Source organism: Schistocerca serialis, chromosome 9, assembly GCF_023864345.2.
Source record: "Schistocerca serialis cubense isolate TAMUIC-IGC-003099 chromosome 9, iqSchSeri2.2, whole genome shotgun sequence".
Lineage (NCBI taxonomy): Eukaryota > Metazoa > Arthropoda > Insecta > Orthoptera > Acrididae > Schistocerca > Schistocerca serialis.
This window is the reverse complement of record NC_064646.1, coordinates 400871001-400894301: the sequence shown is the minus strand read 5'-3', so window position 1 is coordinate 400894301 and position 23301 is coordinate 400871001.

Here is a 23301-nt window from a genome sequence, read left to right as displayed (position 1 = left end):
TGCCGGTTCCGTTTCAAAATCTCTTTGAGATACTGCAGTTAAAACTGGAAGTAGATTGCTACCAATGGAGGGGCTTCAGTGATACTTAATCGTACGCTACAACTTTATGATCTCGTATTCGAACGGGAAGCCGAGTTGAATGTTCCACAGCATAATATGTCTGTGGCACTGTGCATGTTTGGAGCAGTAATTCACCTGTCTAATGGAAGAACGGAAAACATAATAAAGCAACTGGTCGCAGAATCATCACAAAGCATCCGATATTTTAAGCACTGGTGCAGGCTCTGAGCACTATGGGACTTAACATCTATGGTCATCAGTCCCCTAGAACTTAGAACTACTGAAACCTAACTAACCTAAGGACATCGCACAACAGCCAGTAATCACGAGGCAGAGAAAATCCCTGACCCTGCCGGGAATCGAACCCCGGAACCCGGGCGTGTCGAAGCGAGAACGCTACCACACGACCACGAGCTGCGGACACAGATGCAGGCTCGGCATTCATAATGAATAACAAAAATTAGTGACAAGTCTCGAATTGATATCTAAAGGGTAAACATCGCTTCTTGACTTTATCTGGTCACCTCCCGTTTGTTGTCCACTTAACGCGCAAGTGGCAGCTGACGCTTGAACCCCGTTTGTATTTTCTCCCTTCCGCTTTCTGCAATGTGTCGTGGCAAAAACACAAGTGCTGGTGAACCATCTCGAGAACTGCTGCTGTCCACGATCTGTTGGTAGGGCGTAATGGGTTTAATGCTTACTTACGGACCTCACGACACCCCTCTGATGACATCCTGCACGACGATTACTTCGGCAGTGCCCGCTGCGAGGAGACCGTGAAAATTCTGCACGTAGGAGTCGGCCGGAGGCTACGCCACCTCTGCTTCGGAACGGGTTTTGAGAGGTTCCCGCCGACTTCAGGCAGATTGTTAAGTTACAAAGTGGCCTGCGCTCTGCATACGAAACAGCTAGTCGGCGGTTGTCCGCCGTTTCAATCCAGCAGGGCCGTTTGGCTAAGGGGCTCCGCATATATGATATGCACGTCTGGTACATCGACCACATGCAAAGGAATCTGAATGCCGACAGTACCACATAGTCAAGAAAAGCATGGCGTTAAGTGTCGTTCAGCAATGAAACAGAAGGATATTGACAACATCATCTTATCTTTAGTGATTAAATTATTACTGAAGACATCATATCTGAGAACACAGTGATCATTTTTCATGGTCATTCACTTTTTACGTTCTTTCGTACTACCGGCTTCGGCTAACGTTACAGATCATCCTCGACCCAATATTTAACTACTCGAAGTGCAGCTCGCCATCAGCGGAGCTGTGCTTCCCAGTAATCAGATTCATAGACCTGAGGTTGATCTGTAACGATAATCGAAACCAGTAATCCAATTGCACATAAAATGTGACGTGGACGATAACGGTCTCACTTCATTATAATGATAGAATATGCGAGGTACGAAACGTCGAATGCGACGTTGACGTGTTAAAAGCCGTATCTGCGTTGTTTTGAAAGAATTAACAACATGATTATTTTAAGGCAGGAAAATTCACATTTAGGTTGTCCATATTTGAAGTCGGTAAAACGCTGCAGCTGTAACCACACGTAAGGTTACATTGTCGATTGACCTGTGTGCACAAACCATTTCTTTCATGTCCCTCATTGCTTCTTCGTTGTGTAGACTCAACACTGTATCCCTGTCTTACACCCTTTCTAATACGAGGACTTCTCCCTTAGTCTTCTATTCTTGGTGATACGATATGATTATTGTGCTTTACTCGTCCTTTCCATAATCCGTACCTATCTTTCTGGGAATTGCCAACACCTTTCACCGCCTTCTTTCTATGCGGTCACATCCTATGAAAGAGCCTGATTTTTCTTAGGTCTTACTTCCAGTATGAAGCGCGAGGCTCTACCTGCCTCTCTGGTGCCTTTACCTTCCCTAAAACAAAACCTGCAGTCATTTGTCAGATTCGCAATTTTCTTTCCCCGTTCTTCTTTATATTACTCCAGTGCACTATTTGGAAGCTCGTTGTACGACAGTTCACTCATATATCTGCCATCGCTGCGTCGATGATATTCTTCCGAAAATCCAGTGAGACGTCTTCAGCCACATAGATTCAACAGGATAATTTCAACAGTCGTTTGGGCTGAGCGAGTTGGTGCAGCGATTAGAGCACGGGACAGGCATTCAGGATGACTATGATTCAAATTCAGATTTAAGTTTTCCGTGATTTCCGTAAATGGTTCCATGCAAACGCCGAGATGGTCCCCTTGAAAAGGGCACTGCCGATTTTCTTCCCCTCCTTCCGTAATCCGAGCTGGTCCTCCGTCTCTATTGATCGCGCTGTCGATGGCACACTAAACTCTAATGTTCCTTCCATGCTTCCATAACTGTTCGGTTGTAACTGTCTCAAGTAACTTGGAATTTCCGCTGGAATGCAATCTGTCATTTCCCTCTTCTTAGACCACTAGCCTGCTAAAGCTGTGCCAAACTGAAGACATGATTCCATACGTCTACTCCACAGAAGCACAGTTCTCTTTCTGTAACACTAGCATGCAGTTCCTTTCAATGTTCTCTTTGCACCTATCTGCTCTCTCTTCTGAGTTAAAAAGTGAAATTTCGTTCTCTTAATGCTCTGTCTTCCGATGACTTTTGACTCTGTTTCTTGATATTTTTCCCGCAGATACATTCTAAGAAAAAAAAGAAAAGAAAGAGAAAAAAAAGAAAATAAAGGTTAACGCACCACAAAGGAATTATCCGAATGGAACCGAAATCGGTAGGTGTGATGTACTTGTACAAGCAAACAAATGATTACGTTTTCAGAAGAACTGGATGATTTATTCAAGAGAAAGAGCTTTACAAATTGAAGATGTGAATAACGCGTTGGTTCACCTCTGGTCCTTATGCAAGCTGTTACTAGGCTTTGGAAATGATTGAAAGTGTTGTAGGCAGGCCTACTCAGGGATATCGTGGCAAATTGTCTCCAATCAGTTAATTATATCGTAAAAATTCCAAGATGGTTGGAGAGACCTGCCCATAGTGCTCCATTCTCAATTGGTGGGAGATCCGGCAACATTTCTGACCAAGATAGGGTTTAGCGAGCACAAATACAGGCAGCAGGAACTCGGCGTTTACAGGCGGGCATTATCTTGGTGAAACGTAAATCCAGGGGCGCAGAACATAATCGACGTATCACTGTGCTGTATGAGTGCCACCGATGACAACCAAAAACTCTCCTCGCGAATAGGCCATGAAGGCCAAACAGCACCGACCGGCCGCCGTGTCATCCTCAGCCCACTGGATGCGGATGTGGAGAGGCATGTGGTCAGCACACCTTTCTCCCAACCGTATGTCAGTTAACCGAGACCGGAGCCGCTCTTCTCAATCAAGTAGCTCCTCAGTTTGCCTTACAAGGGACGAGCGCACCCCGCTTGCCAACAGCGCTCGGCAGACCGGATGGTCACCCATAAAAGTGATAGCCCAGTCCGACAGCGCTTAACTTCGGTGATCTAACGGGAACCGGTGTTACCATTGCGGCAAGGCCGTTGACCGATGACAACCAAAGGGGTCCTGAAAAGGCATACCTGGCAATCACTCCTGAATGTCAGGTTAGTATCACAACGCTGTCTGTGGCGTCTCCAGACAGGTCTTTGCGTGTCATCGGGGCTCAATTCGAAGCTGGACTCATCACTGGAAACATTTCTACTTTAATCAGTGAGATTCTAAGCCGAAGGCCTGTCTGCAGGCACCACGGACAGCGATAGCACTTCATCTGTCGCCCGCCATACCGCCCAACGACCAGGAGTGACTGTCTGGGGCGCATTATCTTCTCATGGCAACATGCCTTCAGTTGTCATCCGCGGCACGCTCACAGCACAGCAGGAGGTCGACGACTCTATACGCCCAGTTTTGCTGTCCTTCGTGGCAAGCCATCCTGGGCTTACATTTCAGCAAGGTAAGGCCCGCATGCATACTGCGAGATTCTCTGTCGTTTGTCTCCGTGCTTGCTAATCCCTATTTTAGCCAGCACGGTCGCCGGCTCTATCTCTAATTGAGAACGTTTGGAGCATTATACAACAGTATTGCAGCCTCAGAGAACTTCAAACGTACTTCATTCATCAGTAACTCAGTACACCATATCCTTCTCATTGACTCTCCCTAATGTTTTCCTATACTCTTCACCTATTGAACGGCCCAAGTCACAGTTGGGCAACCGGCGGCCCGCGGGCCGGATCCGGCCAGTGACTGATTTCAATCCGGCCCGCGGGCGACATCCGCGGGAGAGGACAAGGCGCTCACACTGTACTCTGCCCGAGACGCATTTTCGGCTAGGCTCGGCACAGGTTTACAGCTCATGATGCAGACTTGGCCAGACAGAATGCAGCCGTCTATGGCCGTGGCGGATGCCGGTTTTTACAAGGCAAGAGGTGGCTTCAGCGACTGGCTGTTGCTGCTTCAGCTGTCGCTGTGGAAGCGGCCGTTTTCTCATTAGCGCCTTACATGTGTCGCGCTGTACAGAGCTGCCTGTTACCGCTGCTGCAGCGCAGCAGTCAAATGCGTACGTTATTTACGGATTATGTCTCTGATACACACTGATAGACCGCAAACGCTTCTAGTAGGCAACAATGCCACTGAACTTAATAACTGCCAACGAAATGAGCTGATTTCCAACATCAGCGGCAGGTGCCGCTGAAGAAACTAGCTACCTCTCTGTTGTCTGTTCGCATCGCATCGCATCTGGGTTGGGGTTGGGTTGTTTGGGGCAAGAGGCCAAACAGCGAGGTCATCGGTCTCATCGGATTAGGAAACACGGGGAAGGAAGTCGGCCATGCTCTTTCAAAGGCACCATCCCGGCATTTGCCTGGAGCGATTTGGGGAAATCACGGGAAATTTAAATCAGGATGGCTGGACTCGGGACTGAATCGTCGTCCTCCCGAATGTGAGTCCAGTATGATAACCACTGCGCAACCTCGCTCGGTCTTGTCAGTTCGCGCTTGTAGTTGTGTGCTACTTGTTTCTTAATTTCAGGCAAGTATCTCTATGCGACGAGTTTATTCACAGAAACTCTGGCGTTAATTAGAGGAAAGTAGATGCTGAATGTCGTAAATTCCAGGAGAAATGGACTGATATTACTTCTTCACGATGTTCAACAATAAACCTGTTTGCTTGTTGTGCAGTGAATCATTATCTATTGTCAAAGAATATAAAACCAAAAGGCACCGCTCAGTAACAGCTTACAGGCCAACTGCGGAAGGACAAAATAAAGTTATTAATTTCCAATTTGGACAAGCAACAGCAAATGTTTGCCAGATCGAGGACAAAGTGCGACAGTTTGCTTAAAGCCAGTTTTATGGAGAGCAGAAACATTGCTAAGTCCTCAAAGCCTTTTTCTGAAGGCGAATTCTTGGGCATTGCAGATTTACCATGTCCTGATAAAAAGAAAGTGTTTGAACAAATAAGTCTGTCGTGACGAACAATGCTTCCACGAAGTGAGAGATGATGGTTGGTGACATTAAAACAAGTTTCTGCGATCTTGCTGCAACATTCGAAGCATTTTCCATTGCTTTGCACGGGAGCACTGGTTTATCAGACACAGCTTAATTAGCGATTTTTGTTCATGGTGTAGATGTGGACTTCAAAATAACGGAAGTAGTATTAGCATTACAGCCATTAAAAGGAACCACTACTGGTGAAGATGTTTTTCGCGAAGTTGAGAAAAATCATCGAAACCCTCAACCTGCAGTGGAGTCAAGTCGCTGGAGTTTGTTCTTTGCAGCACCTGCGATGGTTGGTTCACGAAAAGGTTTTATTGGCATATTAAATGAAAAATCTTCTGAACTAAATATTGACAAAGAAAGTTTAACAGTTCTTCACTGCATTATTCACCAACAAAATTTACGTGCTAAATCCACTAAAATCAAACACGTCAGGGACGTGGTTACCACGAGCATAAATTTCATTAAGTCCCACGCACTAAATCACCGTCAATTCAAACCGTATTTGGACGATATTTGGACACTTGTGCTCCGAACATGAAGATTTAGCTTACCATTGCAAAATGAGATGGCAAAATGCTAAAACGTTTTTATGATCCTCGACACGAAATAGTAGATTTTATGGCTATGAAAGGGAAACCAGTGGCTGAAATAAACGGCCTCGAATGCATTTGTAATTTAGCATTTCTGATTGGCATCACAGCTCATTTAGATGATTTAGATTACAAACTCTAAAAACAAGGGCAGTTAGTTCACGAATTATATAGCCATCTGAAAGCTTTTCAGACAACTATGCTGTTGTGGGAAATTCAAATTAGAGTTGGAAACTGTTACCATTTTCCTACAGTGTCAACTCATGAAAATGTTGATTACGTTACTTATGCCGATGAGCTGTAATCATCATTAGTGCAATTTATCACAAGGTTTCCTGATTTCAGAAATTCAGACAGCATGTTTACTATATTTGCTAACCCAGTGACATGCGATATAGAAAAGGCCCCAAAAAACTTCAAATGCAGCTTACTGAACTTCAGGAAGATTTGACTTTAAAATCTTAATTTGAAGACGTAAACCTGGTCGTCTTTTATAGAATGTATTTTATTGAAGAGAAATATTCGCAACTGAGATCATTTGCAAGAAGGAAAATTTGTCTTTCTGGAAGCACATGTAAGTGTGAACAAGTTTTTTTCTCTTATGAAAACAACTAAGTGGAACACACGTACAAGGTTAATAGACGACAGCCTGGGAAATACATTAGGACTCAGTCTCAGTGATATAAATCCATATATCAATAATCTTGTGTTAAAAATTCAAACTCAGAGCTCACATTAATCTGCTGCTGAATATTTTTAAAAATGAATAATTCACCTTAAATACATTTATTAAGTGAAAGTTTTCATCTTTCCTAACGGCTGTTGGGAAAATTTGCTTGTTCAGCGTACTGGGCTTGGACGAAATCTCCATGTTTCACATGGGTTTCTGTGCAACCACATGATCTTGAAAAGTTTTATTTTGTGGCATGAGTTATTATGATGAGTCGTAAGGAACCAAGATACTGATTTAAAGTACGGTGCGAAAATAAATAGAAACATCTCAAGAGGTGTCGTGCATTGTTATAGTCACGGACAGCAAAATTCCTCCTCATTCCCTGGGCAAGCTGCTGTCAAGCCCGGTGAGTTTCCTTTTGGCTGTATGGCCCAGTTATTGTGTTTCACTATGTGTGATAATATTCATGTTCTCTTGAAAACCTTGGGGGTGATTCCAAATAAATTATCTGCAAATCTGTATGTCACAGATGTCTTCGAATTTATGCATTACAGGGGCTGCTATCGCGTCACATGAGTACCGTCTTCTTATTGACCCCACAGTCTGTAAAACCTCTGATACAAATTTCACACGGAAGTCATGAGGCCGTCACACGTTCAATGCTATTGTCAGTAGGTCAATATAACGACCGTCAGAGGATGAGTGTTGCCTTATCGTTAATATTAGAAATATCGAGGAACAGTGTTGATGCCATCCAAACTATTCTCAATATTACCGACATGTATTGAGCATGTGAGATAATTATTATCAGTTTGACAAATCTCCATTCTGTCCACATGTTTACAGTTCTTTCTCGTATAGACATTAGCAACTAATTCTTGTCTGTTGTGGACGTATTACAACACTGAAGCTGTAGAAATTGTTAGTGATTTATAATGAATTAGCTGTAACCAGTTACTTTTATTGGAATTTATTTCTCCATGATGACATTTGAAGACGCCTGACATCCCATCTTCACATAATTTCATTTATTGTCATGCTATGAGCAGAGTTTCTTTACGAACGGTGTTGCGGAATTTTCCAATTGAAGTTTTAAGCCAACTATTGCAAAAAGTTATAGATAAATAAACATTGCTTACGACGCGCAAGTAAATGAAGACGTAGAGACAGGGTAAATATAAACTTACATTCAATAATGCAATTTTAGAGTCATAATCTGGTGACATAGCTTGTTGGAAAATTATCTTTCATATCGGTTCGTTACGTTAATGCTTAACGTCACAGACCCATTAGTTTAGACTTTATGTGTTAGGAGCACTGCTGTCACGTCGTGTGACAATATGGTCAGCCAGCTGAAATATGTATGTGAATCCGGCCCCCGGGTCACCAAAGGTTGTCCGTGACTGGCATAAATCATAGTACAAAAAACACCCCCAAAAGACCAGACAAGCACCTCCAACCTCAACTACACGCTCCACACTCTGCGGGTTAAACGCCCTTCGGTGGACTTGCCATTCTGCACCACGACTTTCTGGGCCACATTATGGGCCTCCATTCAGCTGCTGTCTAACTTTCGTGATACTTGAACCGCTGAAGAAATACAGAATCACGTGCTACTCTTTGTCAGAAATGGCATCTTGCAAGGAAGCCCACTCCAAATGTTCATTACATGCTTATCCATTTGAAATGTTCTCGCTTAAAATATTTGTAACACGTGGTTATTGAGGTGGTATGTTATTTTTCTCCGGTCCATGTCGGTTAGGATCATTTTGCGATCACTATTTTTACGTTGTGTAACATGGCTGCCATTGGTACGCCATTTCTTGTACACGCGTCGTGTAGACTCCCCAACAAATCAAGGAATTTCATTTGAGACAGCTTTTAATCGACATTAAACAGTATTGCTTTCGGTTCGCGAAGTGTCGCCCGCTACGAGATGGTGGGCGTGGAACGCCGAAGCCTTTAGGACGAAAAGAAGACCATTAGGTGGACAGTTATGGCACAAGCAGGTTTACACACGGACGTCTTGTTGTGCCTCGCTCCAGTTTGAGTTTACGGCAGCCATTATGTGGTATAGTGCTGAAGTGTACTTTACTGGTGTGCCGGACAGCAGTGGCGATCGAGTAATGTCGTGAAGAATTATCAACCCGTCATGTGTAAAGCCTACATCCACGGAGATCTGGCGCTCGACATGAAAGAAGCTCTCCGTTGCAGCGTGTTGAGTCGACCGCTGTAACAGTACTGGCTGTGACGTTATGTGGCTCGCAAAAGTGCTTTACGGTGGATGCTAACCGCCTTTAACTGAGATCATATTTGAAAGGCGTTGTGGCTTATTCATAGTTATTCTATGTCGTTCAACAAAATGAACTCAACTTCAGCTTGATATTGTTAAGCATCTGCAAGTTCTATGCCTGTGTTTCAATTGTTTTACTAGATTGCGTCCTGTTTCTGACAGCAATGACTTCATTAGTTTTATGTTAATTTTGTATGTTATCTTTATCAGCCGATGGTTGCACTTGAAAGACAGGGGTTTCGCTACTATATGTGCTGTTAAAGTTGTTTTAAAGCTATCGCATAATTTAGATTCTTATTGAGCTATTTTAAGTGGTGCCGCGCTTATTAAAATAGAGTTTTCCTTAATTATTACTGAAATTTACGATTACTGGCTCATTAGTTTACATCACGGTAAATTGTTTTGCTACTAGCCGGCCACTGCTAGAGTTTCATTTTTTACAAGTGAATTAACTGCTGAGTAATTTTTTGGAGCTTCACTATTTGACGCCGTGTATCTTTTATTTGAAGTTGGTTTTTAAAAGTTTTTCTTAACCACCAAAATATTCTTTAATAATAATTGCTGTGATTGTGTGTTACAATTCCAACTCGGAGTGTGTTTTGGGCTTTTAAAATACGAGGCCTGTTCAGAAAGTAAGCTCCGATTGATTGCCAAATTGAAACCACAGTGAACATCAGAAATGTTTTACTTGTAACAATTAGCTACACCTTTCAGCTACTTCTCTACGTAGTCGCCGTTCTGACTTAGACTTTTGTCATAGCGTTGTACCAACTTTTCAATAGCCTCATCATAGAAGGCAGCCGCCAGTGCTTTCCGCCAATTCTCCACGCTGGCCTACACCTCGTTGTCTGTGTCAAAATGTTGTCTTCAAAGACAGCGGTTCATGTGACCAGAGATGAAACTCAGGGGGAGACAATTGCGGACTGTATTGTGGGTAATCTCACATTTCCATTTGAAAACGATGCAGGAGCATCTTCATTGCCCCTGCAGAATGCGGCTGAGAATTGTCTTGAAGAAGAAACAGCACGACAGTTATGTAATGTTAGCTGCATAGCTTCAGGCGAAATTTCTCACCAGGCCCTCGTACTTGGCGGCAGACACTATTTTCTAGACATCTTTACGCACTCACTGCGAGCTCAGAAATGAGAAGAGCGACGTGATGCTAACTGGGGTTATACTAGAGACACTACCCAACACATCTGTGCAAAGCTTTATCGGATTTTCATAGTCGTTTCCATTTCGCGACCGATCGGAGCTTACTTTCTGAACGCCCCTCGTAATTGTCTTTGTTGTTATATGTACGCTCGCTTCTTGATTTAGCACAGTGGTTCTCAACGTTCCTGAGACCATGACTCCTAAGGGCAAACACATATTAGCTGGTACACTTCGCGCCTCCCTCACCATCACCATCACCACCAATATCAACATTAATACGAAACTAAACGTTAGAATGAAAAATAATTTTCTTTCTACACTTTATTTTTAAAATCGCTAAAGATAAATAGTGTTTCATTTTTGTTGGTGTTTTATTAAACCACGAACTAATGAGTCAGTGAGACAATTGCTGTTTGTTTCTAACTACCATTTCTTCTAGATTGTTGACGCGGTTCTTAGTGCATTGCGCTAAACTCTTTCCCACACAAGAAAGCAAACTACCCACATAAAGAAACATACTTCTCAGTACCATACCAATCCTTCTAAATACTTGCTTCACTCCCTGCAGCCCCGTTTAAAATCAACAAAAGTAAAATATTTGTGAATGATTTGGTTGAAGGACTCCTGAACTGGTGGAAATTGGAAGAATTTAGGGATCAATGCTCTGTGCCTGCCCAGTGCCACTAATAATAATAAAAATAACAATAATAATACTGTGTAAGTCCTACAGTAGTGTAGTAATCGTTACCTAGTTACTGCTGTCTTGTGCTGTCACTTCATTCATTTATTGTTGCAAAACAAATAATGGAAAGTCTGATTTATTTCGGAAACTAGCGTAAGTTGGAGAAAATAGTTTCACATGCTGTAACCTCCACAAATTGTGCCACATGTTAACGCAAGTATTTTAAAAACATATAATTATTAGTAACTTATATAGTCAGTGATATAGTCTTACGAAATAGTGATAAAAGCAACGATCTTTCAAAAAAAATTTAGTTTCGATACCGAAACGCTGTTGAAAGCTTCACTTTTCTCCCCTCAGAAAACGTCATTCTACCACTGAACCATGTTGTAACCAGACTGTTTATGCTACTCCAGGCGGCCGCTGTCGGCATAACATGTGGCGCCTGGGGGCGTGCTGTGCCAGTTTTGTGATTAATATCTCTTTTTGTTGCAGGTACTTAATTAATGGAAAGTACTGTAACAAAGTGTTGCGTATTTAACATTTGTTCACTCTGGGTAATGTTCCTAGCACTCCAGAGTTTGAATGTAATTTTCTTCTATCTCTTGTGTTTATACTCGTTCTTGAGCTTTAGTTTATTTGCTGGACGTTAAGTGCAAATTAACATACATATCCAGCTTAGTCTCAAGGAAGCCTTAAATTTTCATGTTCCATTTGTTGTTGAAAAGGGAGGACTGTTCATATTGAGTGTGGTCATTGGCACATACAAACATTCTATTCTATGACGTCTGCACGTCGACCGACTTTACTGCACTGATCTCATACAATCGAGTGTAGGCTACATTCACTCTATTTCACTGCCAAAACTTCCGTCAGAGGCGGAGAGAGGCCGTGGCGAGGGAGGGGGTGGGGGGTGGGGGAGGTAAACAAGAGCGTCTGGTACCAGTTTTACACATTTACATTCACGTGTACATCTGTACTACGGAAGCCACCTTATGATGTGTGGCGGGACGTACTTTGCATACAGCTGTCACTTTCTGTCTTACCTGTTCCACTCGCGAATGGTCCGCAGGCAGAACGATTGTTATAAAGCTCCGTGTGAGCTTTGATCTCTCTAATTTTAAGTTCAAGGTGTTTTCCTGAGGTAAACGTAGGTAGGAGCAATGCGAACGTTGACTCTTCTAGGAAGGTGCTTTCTCGGAATTTTATCAGTAAATCATACCGTCATTTAGAACACCTGTCTTCTAGCATCTGCATTGGATCATTTCTGTGACGCTTTCATTCATACTTAATGAACAATCGAGTAAACGCGCTTCTCTTCTTTGAATATTCTCTGCCTCCAGAAAAATTTTCTGGGAGTAATGCTGTACAGCTTAAATCAGTATTAAGAAGTGGATTATGCAATACACAGCTGCATCAGGTTATTTTGTTAGAGATGATCTATTTCGGCCTAGGATTAGACCGGATGGCAGTCTGATCCTAAAGATGGTCCGATCCTATACTGAAATCGATCGTCTCTAATAAAATACACTTCTCTATTTTCTCTACCTGGTACGCAAGCATGGATGACGTGCCATAATCAAGTATTCGTGAAAGGAGTGTTTTGAATGCGAACTCTTTCATGAGTGGATTACACTGCCTGAGGAATCATTCAACGAATATCACACTGGCATATGTCTAACCTGCGATTCGTTTTATGCAGTAGTCCCATTTTAAATCGCTCTGTACGCATAATCCTAGTTATTTAATGGATTTGACTGCTTCCAGCTCCTGTAGCGCTATACAGCGCCCTGTTTATAATTTCATGAAAATTGGATGATTCATTCAAGAGAAAGAGATTGGCAAAATGAGGAAGTCAATAACGTGCTGGTCCATATCTGACCATCAAGCAAGCAATTATTCTGTTTGGTGTTGATTGAGAGTTGTTGGATGTCCTGGGTGACATTGTGCTACATTCTGTCCAATTGGCGCGTTAGGTCCTGAAAATTCCGAGATGGCTGCAGGGCCCTGCATATAACATTTGTGGTAAGTTTCTATGGGACCAAACTGCTGAGGTCATCGGTCGCTAGCCTTACACACTTCTTAATCTAACTTAAACTAACGTACGTTAAGGACAATACACACACACCGATGTCAGCGGGAGGACTCGATCCTGCGGTGAGGGGAGCATGAAAACCGTGACAAGGCGCCTGAGACCGCGTGGCTACCCCGAGCGCCCCTACCCGTAATCCTCCAGACGTTCTCAATTGGGGACAGATCCGGTGACCTTGCTGGCCAAGGTATGGATTGACAAGCACGAAGACAAACAGTAGAAACTCTCGATGTGTGCGGGTGCGGGCAGCACTATTTCACTGAAATGAAAGCCTAGGATGGCTTTCTATGAAGAGCAACAAAGCGGAGCCGTATTGCTGTACTGTAAGGGTGCAGCGGATGACAACCAAACTGGTTCTGCTATGAAAAGAAGTGACACTCCAAACTATCACTGTTGGCTGTCGGTCCTCATGGTAGGCGACAGTCCCAAGCTGCTATCCCACCGCAGTATGGGGCGTCAGACACGTCTTCGGCCTGGGATCTCATTGACTGCAGTAGAATTGTTTCCAGTGACGAGTGACGCTTCGAAATGAGACCAGATGACTAGCAAAGAAGTATCTGGAGACGCCCCAGATAGCGGTGGGATACCAGTCTGACTGTTGCCCGCTACACAGCCCATCAACGGGGATTCATTATCTCGGGCGCCGTTTATTTTCATACCAGGACCCCTATGGATGCCATCCGCGGCATTTACAGCAGAGCGGGACGTCAACGATATTCTGCGCCTCTACTGGTGCGCTTCATGGCGATCCAACCTGGCCTCAATTTCAGAAAGATAATGCCCGCCATACACCTCCAGAGCTTCTACTGCTTGTCTTCGTGTTTGTCAAACACTGTGAAAGACGTGCACTTCATCCACCATTCAGTGCTCGTATTTCGTATTTCTAATCCCAGCATTCTGGTATTCGGTAAAATAATAATTCAGGCAATATTAATAATTTCTATGGGTTGCCTGATTTATTTGACGATTTTTACAGCTTGTCTCACTCTGATCTGTGAGAGGAGCTTGGCGCTAGAGATTTTCTTTATTTATGGGCGAGGGCAGCAGTCTTCCTAGCAGACACGATGGCTTCCCGTTTCCCATTCCTTTTCTGATCGCCAGGGTAGCATGTGGTGTCATTTGAACATTCAGTAGTAGCCAAAGTTTCTCCTGTTCTCAGTTCCCCAACCTGCCTTACCAACCTTGTAACCGCTACTTTTGCTCGATTTTGACATCGCAAGGTCGCCTCCCTGTGAGACTCCGGCCCTCTGATTGGCCAGTTCAGGTGCGCGCCCGTTTTTCGCCGGTAGGCGCCAACCGCTTTCGCGGATGGATAGTGGACAAAGGGGCAGTAGTTCAGTTCTAGTGTGGCCGTGCCGGAGACCGGAGGTGCTGTTTCCAGGAGATGAAGTTCGGTAAGCATGAGCGCCGACGTGCACTGTAGATTCACGCCCTGCGGCCCAGAGGGAACCTTTAGGTCATTGTGAATAGTTTCGCGTCTTGCGGGTTTTATTCCTTTAGTACGGGAGGCTACCTAGCGATTCAAGCACAGTAGCATCTTTCTAAGTCTTTGGCTGATCCATGGTGGTGCTCGATGCATGCCTGCAACCCCTTCCTTTAGTAAATTGGACCCCATTTGATAATACGGCGATCGTTACTAAAATTCCTTTTCTCCTGTTATCGTGGCTTGTTATGAACGTACGTTGGGGCAGGCTGCTGAACTCGAATCTTTCTTCCCCCACCCCCATTTGGTTGTATTATTCTTTAATTTTCAACTGTTTAATAAATGAGCCCTTTAATCTTACATTCTCTCTTTCACTACGTGAAATCACCCCTAGTGTCACAGAATAATGCAGATCTATAACGGTTGCTATAAGGTCGTGCAGGTCTCGCTCCATTAACAATGGTATAAAGATTCAATATCGCGCGCCTGGCACAACCATTGCACGCAGGGCACCGATAATAGTAATGATCATTTTCAATTATTCCCCATTGATAAACTGGGAAGTATTCACGGCTCAGTGTGAGTACGTGAGCACTAAATCCACTTGATGTGGTGGAAGTAGTGACCTCTGTTTTACCTTGCTGGCTTACACAAAATATAAAAAATCACAGCCCCTGCATCAAGGAATAGTAACCTGTAAAATAAAAACGAGCCACCGCTTTTAACTGCATTGGCCAGCAAGGTCACCAGATCACTCCCCAATTGACAATGTTGGAGCTTATGAGCAGGGACCTCCAACGATTTCAGGATTTTGATGATTATAAGTGCCAATTGGACAGAATTTGGCACAGTGTCTGTCAGGAGGACATCCAAGAACTTTGACAGTCAATGCCAAACTGTATAAGTGTCAGAGGTGGACTAACGCGTTATTGACTCTCTCACTTTGTGAATCTCTTTCTCTTGAGTAAATGATCACATTTCTCTGAAATTGTAATCATTTGTATTCCTGTACCTGTACGCCCTGCATACCGATTTCCGTCCTATTCGGATAGTTCCTTGGTGGTGAAACAGCTAGCTCAAATCCCGCGAAATTTATTAACTTCGATTCCCATACCTGTACACTATTTTAACGTCTTGCAAGCGTATTACGACAGCCATTTGTTAGCTTGTAGAAGGGCCAGTTAGCAACATTACCACAGCAGGTGAAACGGAGGTGTCTGACAAGCAGAGGCGCTGTCCCGCACACCACGACCCCCGTACCTCATCCTCCGAGGCACACTTCTGCCGCTACCACTGCCGGCTTCCCCGAGTTCTTCAGCCGCACTGAGCTGCAGTTGTCCGCCAGCGCGGAGAACCTTGCGCGTAAAACCGAACGACGCCGTTCCTCACTGAAAAAACCCAATCCCGGCACACTGGCAGTCCATGCAGGCCGTCGGCCCGCCCCCAGCTTCTTTACGGCGCCGCGGCGCCGCCAGGAAAACCGCTCTTCCGAGCGAAAGGAAGCAGAAGGAGAATAGCAGAGGCGTCCGGAGCGCTCAGCGCGGGCGTGAATGCCCCACGCCGTCGCCCTGGACGCCTTCTAAGACTTGTAGGGCGAGTCGTAAGCAGAAGTCCTCTCGCGGTAGCAGCAGCAGTGATGTACTCAATCGAGAAGCCAAGACCCCCGTCACTAGCCGCAAAAAACTCAGGTGCAAAAGCGCTCAAGTTCCAGTCGCGCGTGAGATGAGAAGTATGGGCACAAATAGCGACAAATCGGTGTCACTGAATACTTCGTGTAACTCAAACTGCGCTCATTTTCAAAGAAGTAAAGAAAAATATTGAACCATGGATTTACTTTCAGAAACTTTTCTTAAGGAATTTACTTTATTTACTAACGATTCATCAAGAACATTAACACATTTAATCACACTATGTGAGCGTGGAAGTAGTTGCCAGTGGGTTTTTTTTTTTTTTTTTTTTTTTTTTTTTTTTTTGGTCATCAGTCTACTGACTGGTTTGATGCGGCCCGCCACGAATTCCTTTCCTGCGCTAACCTCTTCATCTCAGAGTAGCACTTGCAACCTACGTCCTCAATTATTTGCTTGACGTATTCCAATCTCTGTCTTCCTCTACAGTTTTTGCCCTCTACAGCTCCCTCTAGTACCATGGAAGTCATTCCCTCATGTCTTAGCAGATGTCCTATCATCCTGTCCCTTCTCCTTACTTCTCCTTATCAGTGTTTTCCACATATTCCTTATGAAACGTCCCCTTTGAACAATTTTACATGACTGTGCTTAACCTGACACACAATATTTTTAGCGCAACGCAATCTGACTATCAAAGATCCCTGCAAAAGAATGGCCCTGACTAACATTAAACTATACCTCTCACAAATCACTTACCTCACAAAAATCTTCGCTGCTCAAGCTACTGCAATATAGCGAGCGCCACTACTGCCAGCTAAATAAAAGATTCAAACTACTAAAGGCACTAACTACTGATAGGGATAGTTAGCAAATGAAAGATATTAATAGAGAACAAACAATGTATTTACCTTAATATCATCACAAGTCATAATATATATATCAGTTCATGACAAATTTCAAAACTCCGCCATCTCTCTCCCCACATCCACCACTGCTGGCGGCTCACCTCCAACTGCGCAACACTACGCGCTGTTCACAGCCAGCTGCCTAACACTACAATGGCGAGTATTACAACAATGCAAAGCAGCCACAGACTGCACACAGCACAGCCAGTGATTTTCATATTGAGCGCTACGTAACGTTGCCAATAAGAAAACATAAACAGCCTACTTACATAGAGAAAACATAAACAGCCTACTTACATAGAGAAAACATAAACAGCCTACTTACATAGCCCCCATGCTCCCCACAAAAATTTTTACAAATTGGATGGGGCAGTGGCCAATACAGATTTGAAAAAATTTTTCATAATTACAATAACAAAGAAATCAAATGCACACACTTATTGATATTATGTTGGTCAAAAGCTAAAATTGTCTCACAGTCCATAAAGACAGTCCTAATCGTACATCATAACAGTAATTACAGGTTTTTTTTCACAAAGTCTCATTAGTAAAAGAAATTGCACACAGACGTAGTGGATTTCCATGCAGTCTTGAAGAAGTAGTGTTGTCCTTCCAACGGAAAGACAGTGCTGACTCTTGACATGCTGACAGATAACGGGCCACAACAGAGCAAACCCACAGCAGAGTCAGTCGTAGTTTGGAAGAATATTGGTAGGTAGGTCATCACAGAGCAGACCCACTGTAGTCCTGGTAGAGAGTATGGTATTGGTGGGCCACCAGAGGTGCAGACCCACTGTAGTCCTTGTAGAGATAGCCAGCAGCCATCTGTTGTGACTGTGCAGGTGCACAATCACCATTGAAGAGTCTTGCGGATAATATAGCAAGTCCATAAACCATCACTTGTGCACTCACAAAGTTTTTGGAATTGTCCTTAGAACCAGCAATGCTGTTATCCAGTCCCTTGCAGAATTATTAACAAACGTGCAAACACTAACAGTCCCTACTTCTCACATATTGTCCATGTACTATGACCAACAGAAACGTGTGCAGTGAAATGTAACTTACATGTTAATAATATCATGAACTGGTGACAATTACAATTTTATAACATAAGAATACAATAACAAAGGTACAAAATACATTATTAAAAACATAACAATACAGATAACATTTGTAGTAAAACAGGCTTTACAAAAGAATAGAAATAAACATATACATCAGTGGAATTATGACATGAGTACATACATAAAGGATCACAATAACTTTCGAAACATCAACTTCACACATGAGCATTAAACAGAACAGAATTAACAATATCTAACATCTTTACAAAGTAAATAACATATTATTAATGCCAATTATATTCGAGGATAACAGTATTCCTCATCATAGTGAATGTAGCTTAATATTAAAAGAGAAAAAAATTCTATGAAACTGTACACAGAGACAGGAAGAAAACAAATACACAAGGGTACACAAACATATAGTGGGATAACACAAAAGGGAAAGGACAGGGTTCATTTTCAGTGTAACATGTGGTACTGCAGTCCAACCCAAAACTTCATATATCTTTCCTCTTATTTCATCCTTTGTTTCCACCCAAAAAATTCTATCTAAGCATGCTTTCTGTATTTATATGTTCATACATTTCTTACCTCAACATTTATTTCCAAGAAAATCCTACCTAAACCTGTTTTCTCAATGCATTTCTTTACCTATTCTCCATAGTCAGTTTCTTACATAGTCTACCCCCTCTTAAGCTAACTTAAATCTACTGAGCTCAGATGCTAAACTAAGGGACGAGGCAATGCAGCAGCACAAAACAATTAACACAAGCAGCAATGACAAAAAATACAGATTGGCAAAGCTAGCAGCATAAATGAGCAAAAGTCAAATTCAATAACACTATCCCTGGCAAACAGCAGCAACTTATACCTAAACATGACATAGCGCAAGCAGAAAAAATATTACACTAAAATGGCCATGTCTAATACCTATGTCACATCTTAACATTAGAGTGATGCATCACAATTTATTCTACAAAAGAAATTACCAAGTACTTGAAAAGAAAATTATAGATGCAGTTACTGGTATTAGTCCCTTCTTATTGTTCTCTCCATTCCAAGTGCTCCTTTTTTAAAGAATGTGGATCATAAAATAATTATTTAATAGATCTGTTGACAGAAAGTGTTCACATTAGCAAATGCATTTCATTTTATAAAAGCAATGCTGCAACACAGCTGGAAACCAGATATCAAATGAAATAAGCAACTATGAAAAGCAAAGCATAAAAATATCATTCAGTAGTCATGTGACATTTCATAAGTTAGTAGAAATTCTCTCAACTCTCATAGAAAGACGCTTGCCATAATCAGGTGTGCAGATGTACGAATATTTCCCATCAATTCATAAGCATTTCAGTAATTAGTACAAAGTGCGAGTAATCATATGTTTTCAAGTAACGAGGGTGTCGCATTAGCGATGAAAGGCACACCCTAATGGCTTGTTCTCCAGGAGTTTGACACGTCCCACGTCCCCTTTTCTTTTCTACCTGTGCCGCTGAAAAGGGCTCGCAATAATGGCTTTTTCTCCAGGCGTCTGACACAGCTGGGTGCCCGCGACGCATTACGTGCAGGTGGTCACTTAACTTTCGTACGGAAATATTTACGACAGGAGATTCTGCTACCGTTGCAGTCTCATTTAAAAATATTTCACAGGTCAAGAATTAGCGTTGCAAATCTGTAGAAACAAAATCCTATAAATATAAGTGTCCAAAAAAAAATATTCGTCAGCATTGTGATACAGTCACACATTTCATAACTCTTAAAGTACGTTTCTTGGTTTCCAACATCCTTTTCATAAATCAGAGTCCCTAAACACTACTCATTATTCCTTACCTCATTATACATATACATATTCGTCGACACTTCTTCAATATTTCATCGTGAGAAATACGTAGCATAATAAACATTCCTCAACAACATAATACACATCGTCGTCGTAATAATAACATCATAACACCTCAGTCAAATCTCAAAATCGTCGTAACTTCCTCCAATAATTTCTGAGCCTAAAAAAATTCTCTGCTCATTTCAATAGTGTCATCTACCTCAAACGTACTTTAAAATCATGCTCCCTTACGAAATACGTCATTCAAAGCTCTCATAGTATCACAATGATTCCGAAAAATATGAGCGTTTCTCAAAGTACAGACAAAATACAGTTTCATAAGTGTGAAGTTACCCAACTGTGTATTGCGTAAACATGTGTCACTGATGTAGTAAAAGGAATGTTTGTTTCTCTGTCAAATAATCAGATAGCTGTGTAATTCTGTGTTAGAGAAATATGGTACCGATGTGTAAAGTTGTATAAGCAAATACCATATTAGCTAGGGTTCCTTGTGGTTGCCACACACATGGTACACAAAGTAAGCGTGTACCCCCCTGAGGATTAATGTAATTATACCCTCAGGTGTTACAGATTACAGCAATGGAATGAAATGTATCACGCAAAACTTTCTTTGTAATTCAAAAATCTTTAAAAATAAATGTTTTAAGTATAAAATTGATCACTCAAATACGTGTACTGTAGCGCTAAACTGTGCGTCTTGTAACATAATCTCTGTGGAAGTGTCGTAGTTATCGTCCTCCGAAAGCTAAGTTCTGCAGAAGTCAATGTACTTACCTCATGATAAACAAAAGTGAAATGCTTTGCGTATAGATATCATAGTTATTATGGTTATTGGCGTGATGAAGAAAGTACTGTACAGTAACGTATTGTTGTGCCACAAAAAAGGCTGTCTCATTGTTGCTATACCACAAAAGTTACTACTAAAACCTGTTTTACTTTCCAGAAGAATTCAGAAAAACTGTGCAGATATAAAACAGATACACCGCAAAAGCAACATTGTAAATTGTCACTCATTAGTAGCGTCGTGATAAAACCGTGTAGTTGTCACTTAAACTAACCACTGTGCCGTCTGGTATCTCACAGAAAGTACATTAAACCCAGAATGTATTTTCAAGTAAACCAAAATGTTGCATTAAAATCTCATTAGCAGTACTGGTATAGGTTCTTAGTATGTAAGCCTGATAGTCGTTACGTAATCGTGCAACTAACAAGCAAGAATGTACAAATACAATAACACTGTGACGTCTGTTCACTATAACAATGCAATCGTAATTCCTGTTTACATAAGTTCTCTTGGTTCTTGATTGGATATTTAACTTCAAACATTGTTGCATGGTAACAGTTTCTAAAGCATACTAGTAACGTGAAGTGAAACGTTTTATGGCAAAGACAAAGTTAAAAGGCAGATTATCTGTCAATAAATGGTTTTACATGAGAAATGTGGTGTAAACCTTTACTCTTCCTAGTACGCAGAGTTTCAGCTTCAACGCAATTATCATGTGGTATACGTCGGATTCTGTAAGGTCCATTGTAAACTAGAAAGAATTTGTGACTCAAGTGTTTCTTCTTATGTGACAATGAATGAGCTTTAATGAGAACTTTCTGACCAATATACAACTTCTTTGCATTTGCTTTACCGTGTAGTTTTCTCCTTTTGTCTGCTGCAGATTTTATATTTTTAAGAGCCAAATCAATTATGTCTTTGTGTCGAAGTTTACGTGTATTCGGGAAAGGTACAAGCTCTCTGATTCTGTTCGATGGTTCTTCATTCTTCAGTACAAGAGTAGGTGGTAAAGCAGTGGAGTCGTGAGGCATTTCATTCAGCACGTTTTGAAATAAGTGTAAATATCTGTCCCAATGCTGATGCTTTCTGTGACAATAAAGTCTGCAAAGCTTATTGATTTCTTTCATAATCCGTTCAGACGGTTTGCAATGTGGTGAGTACAATGAAATAAAAACAGGTTTGATTTTATGGTTGCGAAGCATGCGTGACCAAACAGCAGATCTGAATTGCGGTCCGTTATCTGAAATGACTTTACTAACGTGTCCAACTTCACGTAAGAAATTTTTAACAAAGGCGTTGGATACAGACCGTCCAGTGGCTTTACGTAACGGTGTGAAAGAAACAAATTTTGAAGTAAGTTCAACAGCGACTAGAACGTACGAAAATCCATTAGATGTTCTGACAAGCGGTCCCAAGAGATCAACGGCAGCAAATTCTTTTAATTTAGAAGGAATGATAGGAAACAACGGAGCACGATGTGAGACAGTGGATGGTTTCGCCTTTTGACAAAGTTTACAAATAGACAAGACTCTTCGAATTCGCTTTTCCATATTGTTAAAATAACAAGTCGTTCGAAGAATATGATAACATTTTCGTGGGCCAAAATGTGCGTAGCTGAAATGAATGTACCAAATGAGCTTATTAACAAAATCGTCAGGAATGCAAAGTACCCATAGCTTGTCATCAACAGTGCAGCGTTTGAAGAGTATGTTGTTTCTAACCAGATAATAATGCCGAATCTGTGTGTGTGTCCTTTCATGCCATTTGCTCTTGATGTCTTTCCAAATCGGATCTTTATCTTGTTCATGAGCAATGTCCTTTAAAGATGTGGTGATGAAGTTTTCAAAGGCGACTTTCTGAATGTAAAGAATACTGAAATTTTTCTCGAGGTTGCCTTCCGTGGTACTTTTCTCAAGCCCAGCCGGTGCGCGTGACAGTGCGTCCGCAACAATGTTCTCCTTGCCGGGAATGTAGACTATTGTGAAGCGGAATTCTTGCAGAAACAATGCCCAACGTTTTAACCTGTCATGATTTAATTTTTAAGACATAAGAAATTGTAATGCACGATGATCACTGTATACTTTTACGTGCTTACCAGAAAGAAAGAAACGGAATTTGTTAAATGCCCAAACGATAGCTAAAGCTTCTAATTCAGTAACGGAATAATTTTTTTCAGATTTGGTTAGCACTCGGCTAGCAAAAGCAATGGTTTTCTGAATGGTAGTGTCATTTTCTATGGCTTCTTGAAATAAATGGGCACCAAGACCGACTTTAGAAGAATCCGTGCTAAGGCAGAAATCTTGTGACAGATCTGGATGAGCTAAGATTGGCGCGTGAAGTAACGCTTCTTTCAAAGAATTGAATTCCAATTGTGCTTGTTCGTCCCAGTTCCAAATAGTATTTTTTCCAGTGAGAGAACAAAGTTTTGGTGTAACAAGAATTTGCATATTCAGAAAACGACGGTAAAAATTTACGAGACCTAGAAAACTGCGGACTTGTCTTTTTGTGGATGGAACTGGAATGGCTCTGATTGCTTCTAACTTTTCAGGATCCGGCTGAATCCCTTCAGAAGAAATAATATGTCCCAAAAACTTCACCTTTGTCCTACCGAATTCAGACTTTTCCAAGTTAACTGTAATTCCAGATTCTGCAAAA